Here is a 7,439-nt window from a genome sequence, read left to right as displayed (position 1 = left end):
TAGGATATCATGTCTGTATCTTGTACAGCAATTAACCACTAGGAAGAATGTATGCAATGTGTTAGTTATTGAAACTGTCCTACCAATTTGGTTTGAAACTGTTTCATTGCTATTTGTTTCTCAATAAAATTATGGGGAAAAAAGAGCTGACAAAACTGAATGAAAGTGAAAATAAACACCATTGTAGCTACAGAAAAAGTAAGAAAAAAATCTTTTAAAAGCAAATAGGATCCAGGAAATAATTCAGTAGCTGCAAGACAATGCAAAGATGAACAACATAAACAGGCACGAGTGAGAAAGAAGAAAGCAATAGAAGCAACATAAAAGAATGTGGGCAGAAGTAATAGGTAGAAAACTTCCCCAAAATTGGGAAACAATCTGACATTCACATAGCTGAGGCATGTAAAACTCCAAATAATATTACCCCAATGAAAACTATACATGAGGGGCCAGCCAAATAGCTCATTGGATTAAAGTGCCTGCAAGCAGGCTCAGGGGCCTGTGGTTCAATCACCGGGCTTGTCCTGCTGGCCCCTCCGTTGGGGCCTGCTAAAACAACAATTGAGACTGGTATGGTGGAGCACATCTGTAATCCCAGCTCTTAGAAAGCTGTAAGCAGGCAGATCACTAGGAGTCTGATCTAGTAGTAAGACCATGAACACCCTGAAGACCTTTCCCTAACAATACAAACAAAACAAAACAGAAAACAAACAAAACCCTTAAATCTTAGGCCCAGAAAGTGTGCAGGAGAGTTTCCACTCTCTCCTGAGCTCATTGGACACCTCCCAAACCAGCCCAATTCCAGCGTGTGAGTGAGACCTTCAGCCATGCTTTCATGACACCTCCAAAACCCTCCAGAATAAGCCAGGACTGGAGTGTGAGTGAGAACTTCTGCTGTGCTCTAGGGACCGCTCCAGACTCAGTTTAAGCCCAGGCCCGGAGAGTCTGTGGGAGAGCTTCTGTGCTCCCCTTTGCTTGCTAGATCCCTCTGGACCCAGCCCAGGCCCACTTGTGAGTGAGTCCTTTTGTCCTGCTCTCTGGAACCCTCCAGACCCAGCCCAGTTCCAGCATACAGGCTTGGAGTGAAACTTTGCACCTGAAGTCCCTGCAAACAGACTGAGGGCCAGAACGACCAAGCTAATCTAGGAGTAGAACATTTGCCAGAGTGAGACAACAGGTTCACTTGCAACAGCTGCAGTAGGAAGAAGCTGAGCACAGCAGCCAGACCCAGGCCAGGCACAACTTGAGGAACTCAAACTTCATAGATCTGCACCCAAATTTCAGTAGGTACTAAGGTTATAACTGCACCAAAGCTCCACACCAAAGGTCAGAAGACAGTGCTTTACAAAATGACAAATAGAAGGAGCAAAATGCAATCTCAGACCCTGAGCCTACACAGAACAAAGGCAGAAGACACTAACACAGAAGAAATTGGAAATCACGCAGGTGAAATGTCTGAATTAATAGCGTCTGAAATAAAGAAGCAACTGCAGAAAGGTATAAAGGAACTCAGATTAGAAATAACCTCTGAAATAATAAAAGAAATCTCTGAATTAATAGCATCTGAAATCTTGTACAGCAATTAACCACTAAGAAGAATGTATGCAGTGTGTTAATTATTGACACTGTCCTAGCGATTTGATTTGAAACTGTCTCATTGCTATTTGTTTATCAATAAAACTATGGCAAAAAATAGCATCTGAAGTAAACCATCAACTGCACAAACATATAGAGGAAATCAAATCAGAAATAATCTCTGAAGTAAAAAAAAGGACAATGAAAGAATAAATAACTGTTTTTCAAGAAGATACTGATAAAAAATAGAGGAGATTAGAAAAACAATGAAATACTTGAATGAGCGATATAGGAAAGAAATAGATCTCATGAAGCAGAGTCAAACAGATATAGAGGAACTTAAAATCTCAAACTGAAGCTTGCAAAACTGTTTGAGTGAAAGTGAAGAGAGTTTCAGAACTTGAAGATGCCATTACAGCTAGTGAAAAGGTAAGAAATGATCTCTTAAAAACAACTAGGATGGAGGAAAAAAGAATTCATCACCTGCAAGACAATGCAGGTATCAATGAGAAAGGAGTCAATAAAAATTATATAAAAAGAATACGGGCAGAAGTAAGAGCAGAAAACTTCACAAATATGAGGAGACAATCTGATATTCAGGTAACTGAAGCACACAGAACTTCAAATAGCATTAACGCCATTAAAAACACACCCAGACATGTAACAGTCAAGATCCCAGGAATCTAACATGTGGAGGACCACTTGAGCAGCTCTCCTAGAAAGAAGAGTGACTGTCTCCATTTTGACTGAGCCTGACCCTATTTTCTAGTATTGATATGTACAGAGATGGATAGGACTTCTATTTATCCTGTCAATTGGCCTAAGCAATGTATATTGGTCTAGCTGAGGTGCTGGTGATAGTCTTTGAAGGTGGCATGCATGTTTCCCTGGTAACCTGCACCTGCTACTCTTTAATGTGAGCCAGATGAAGACAGGATGAAGAGCCAATGCTCCACACACCAGCTGGGATCAAGCCTAGAGAGAAAGGCTATGATTTCCTGGGGTTTGAAAGACTACATCAAAGCTAAAGCACCAGAACCCCCCAAACATAAGATACTATCTCAATAGCATAAAGCAGATTACTTTCCCTGCATCTCCTCTATGCATATGGCAGAGGTAAATGTATGCTACCCACCTAGCTCAGCTCACACTACTCACCTACTTCCTACAATAGTCGGTCATTCCTCCTCAAGCCACATCTCCACTGAATAAAACAGGGTGAGGCCCTGGGTCACCATTTTGATTCTAGAAAGTCATTCTCATGGCTGGACTTAGGGTCCCTTGGCTCTAAAATAATTATAAATATGTTTTAGTGTGTTTACTTTCGCTGTGGGTTGCACTGGGAGTGGTAGATTGGAATTAGCTTGGTGGGATTCCAATAAAACATCTTTGGCATTAGAAATATTAACTTCTTGGGCTGAGATGAAAACCAGGAAGGGACCCCTACACCAACAAAAGAACAATATACTGAAAGCTGCTAGAGAAAAGAAACAGATCACATTTGAAGAAAACACATCAGAATAACAGCAGACTTCTCTTCACAAACCATGAAGACAAGAGAGCATGGAGCTGAGTACTTCTAATCCTATATGAAAACAAATCCCTGCCCAGATTACTATGCCTTACAAAACTCTCTTTTCAATTTGATGGAGAAGTGAAATACTTCCATGACAGAGAACAACTGAAGAATTTCATGGCGACAAGACAAGCCTGCACAGACTACGAAAAGATGTTCTAGAGAGGGACCAAAATGATCAGAATTCCATGAACGAGAAAAGAAGAGACCCATTAAATAGGGCAAACAATTAAACACAGGAAAAAAAGAAGTACATAATAGTAGGTAAATAACACTTCAATTGTAAGTCAATATATCTCAATTATAACCATCAATGCAAATGGACTCAATTCACCAATGAAAAGAAAAAGACCTGCACAGTAGATTAAGAAACAAAATCTAACAATGTGCTGTATACAAGAGTACTTACAAGAAAGACACTTAACTCATAAAGAAATTCATAGGCTGAAAGTCAAAAGATGGAAAACAATACTACACATTCCAGCACCTCAGAAAAAAAGCAGAGGTAGCAATCCTGTTCTCAACACTTTCAACTTCAAACCAAGAATGAGCAAACAAAATAAAGCAGACCATTATATATGGTTTAGGGAAAAAATTCAAGAGGAATAGGTAACACTCATAAAAATGGGTGCACCAAACATGGGAGTACCCAACTATATAAGATGAATCAATAGAAATGAAAAATCTCATATCCAATACCACAGTCTTAACAGGAGACCTTAAAACTCCCTTATCCCCAAAAGATTGGTCAAACAGAGAAAAATTAGCAAAGTAGCAGAACTGAACAAGAGCTTGAAACAAATGGACTTAGTGGACATATACAGAGTGTTCCACCGAACCACAGCTGAATACACATTTTTTTTCAGCTGCACATGGGTCATTTTCTAAAATAGGCCACATACTAGTCCATAAGCCATGCTTAAGTATATGCAGGAAAACAAAAATTATCCCATGCATATTATCTGACCACAGTGCAATGAAACTGGAAATAAATGACAAAAGAAACCAGAACAACCCCATAAATACATGGAAATTGAACAACACCCTACTCAGCAACCAATGAGTCACAGATGAAATTAAACAAGAAAGTCAACAATATCTACAATTCAATGAAAATTCAAGCACAACATATTTGAATTTATGCGATGCGGATAAAGCAGTTCTTAGAGGGAAATTATAGCTGGGAACTCACACATTAGGATAAAGCCCATAAACACATGAAAATTAAATAGCACCCTCCTCAGGAACCAATGGGTTACACATGAAATGAAACAAGAATAAAAAATATCTGGAGTCCAACAGAATTAGAAACACATCTTTCCAGAATATGTGCGATGAAATAAAGTCAGTTCTCAGAGGAAAATGTGTAGTGATGAATTCACACACTAGGAAAACTGAGTGAAAACAAATAAATACAACGTGTCACCTCCAGCTTCTACAAAATAAAGAGCAAATCCAACCCAAAGTTCAAAGACAGCAGGAATTTATAAGGATTAGAGCACATATTAATGCAGTTGAGACAAAGAAAACAATACAAAGAATTAAAGAATCCAAAATCTGGTTCTTTGAAAGAATAAATAAAATTGATAAAGACCTAGCTATCCTCCTCAAAAAGAGGAAAGAAAAAATTCAAATTCAAATTCAAGCAATAAGGAATAAAAAGGGAGAAATTACTACAGATACTTTGGAAATTCAAAAAATCATAAACATCTATTTTGAAAATCTTTACTCTCACAGAATTGAAGATACAGAAGAGATGGACAGGTTCCTATATAGGTACAAATTGCCAAAACTGTATCAAGAAGATATAAAACCTGTAAATAATTCAATATCAGCCAATGACTTTGAAAATTTAATAAAAACTTACAAATAAAGAAAAGGCCTGTTCTTGGTGGATTCACAGTTGAATTCTACAAGAGTTTTTGGGAAGATTTAATCCCAGTATTCCTCAAACACCTCCATGAAATGGAAAAGAAAGCAATATGCACAAAATCATTCCTGGAGACAATTACCACACTTATACAAAAACCGGAGAGAGACTCAATCAATAGGTCAATATTACTCATGAACATAGATGCAAAAATGCTCAATAAAAACTAGTAAGTAGAATACAACAAATCATCAAGAATCACAACCGGGTAGGATTCATCTCAGGGATGCAAGGATGGTCCAATATACACAAATTTATAAATATACTACACTATACCAGTACAGCAAAAAACAGAACACATGATGATCTTAATAGATGCAAAAAAGGCTTTTGACAAGGTCCAAAACTCATTCATGATCCAAGCCCTACTGAAAACTGGAATAGATAATAGAATAAATAATTGAACTCTATCCCAAAATGATAAAAGCCTTCTATTACCAAGAAGCAACCAACATTATTGCAAATGGAAGAAAACTGAAATCTTTTACTCTCAAATCAGGTACAAGACAAGGATGTCCTCTGTCCTCACTCCTATTCAATATAGTTCTGGAATCATTAGCTAGAGCCATTAGAAAAGAAGAAAAAGAATAAGAATAGGCAAAGAAAAATTTAAATTGTCATTATTTGCAGATGACATGATCTTTTACATGGAAGACCCAAAAAAGTCCAATGATGGAGCTCTAATGTTATTGAACAAATCCAGTAGCATAGCAGCATACAAAGTTTTCATTCAAAAATCAATTGCATTCCTCTACAAAGATAACAAATTTACTGAGAAACAAATTAGACAAACAATATACTTTTCAATGTCCTTCAAAAAATGAAATACTTAGGAATTAATCAAACAAAAAAGTAAAATATCTATGAAATGAAAATGACCCTCCACTGCTCTGGATCCAGCCCAAGCCCAGGCCCAGAGAGTGTGTGGGAGAGCTCCCTCACTCCCCTGTGCCTGCTGGACCTCCCCAGTGCAAGCCCAGGCCCGCATCGTGAGTGAGAATATCTGTGGAGTTCTAGGACTCCTCAAAATCCAGAACAACCCCAGGCCTGGCGAGTGTGTGGGAGAGCATCTGCGCTCCCCTACACACCTGGACCCCTACAGACCTAGGCCAGACCTGGCATAAAGACCTAGGTGAAATCGCAGCTGAAGTCCCTGAGGAGAGACTAGGTGAAAACCACCCAACTAATCCAGGAGCAGAACATCTTGCCAGAAGGGCACAACAGGTTCACTTCAAAGGATAGCAGAAGTAAGGAGTTGAGCACAGCAGACAGAAACAAGCCAGGCACAACTGGATGAACTCAAATTTAGGAGATCGAAACCAGAATTTCAATAGGTGCTAAAGTTATAACTTCACCAAAGCTCTACAACAAAGGTCAGAAGAGAGTGCTATAAAAATGACAAAGAGAAGGAACAAAATGCAATCTCAGGCCCTGAGCCCACACAGAACTAATGCAGAGCACACTAGCACAGAAGAAATTGGGAATCACACTGATGAAATGTCTAAATAAATAGCTTCTGAAGTAAAGAAACAGCCACAGAAAGGAATACAGGAAATCAGATCAGAAATAATTTCTTGAAAAAAAAATCTCTGAATTAATAGAGTCTGAAGTAAAGGATCAAATATAAAAACAAATAGTGGAAATCAGATCAGAGATAATCTCTGTAAGTAAAAGAATTCATAAATGCTTCTTAAGAAGACACTGATAAAAACATAGAGGAGATTAGAAAAATGACTGATTCCTTGAATGATCAATACAGGAAAGAAAAAGATTGCATAAAGCAGAGTCAAAGAGATACAGAGGAACTTAGAATTTCAATCTCAAGCTTGCAAAACTGTTTGACTGAAAGTGAAGACAGAGTTTCAGATCTTGAAGATGCCATCACAGCTAGTGAAAAGGTAAAAAAAGATCTCTCAAAAACCACGAAGATGGAGGAAAAAAGAATGCTTCACCTGCAAGACAATGCAAATATGAACAACATGAGACCAATAGGCATCAATGAGAAAGATGGAGTCAATAAAAATGATAAAAAAGAATATGGGTAGTAGTAATAGAAGAAAACTTCCCAAATATGAGCAAGCAATCAGACAGTCAGGTATCCAAAGCATACAAAACTCCAAATAACTTCAACCCAACTAAAAAACACCAAGACATATAGTAGTAAAGAGCCCAGAAATCCAGCACAACAATGATATACTGAAAGCCACTAGAGAAAAGAAACAATTCACATTTAAAGGAAAACCCATCAGAGTAAAGACAGATTTCTCTTCACAAACTGTGAAGGCAAGAAGAGCATGGAGCAGAGTACTTCAAGTCCTTTAAGAAAACATATTCCAAACTACTATATCCTGCAAAACT

This window comes from Octodon degus, unplaced genomic scaffold (assembly GCF_000260255.1).
Source record: "Octodon degus isolate 3935 unplaced genomic scaffold, OctDeg1.0 scaffold00439, whole genome shotgun sequence".
NCBI lineage: Eukaryota > Metazoa > Chordata > Mammalia > Rodentia > Octodontidae > Octodon > Octodon degus.
This window is presented reverse-complemented; position numbering follows the sequence as displayed.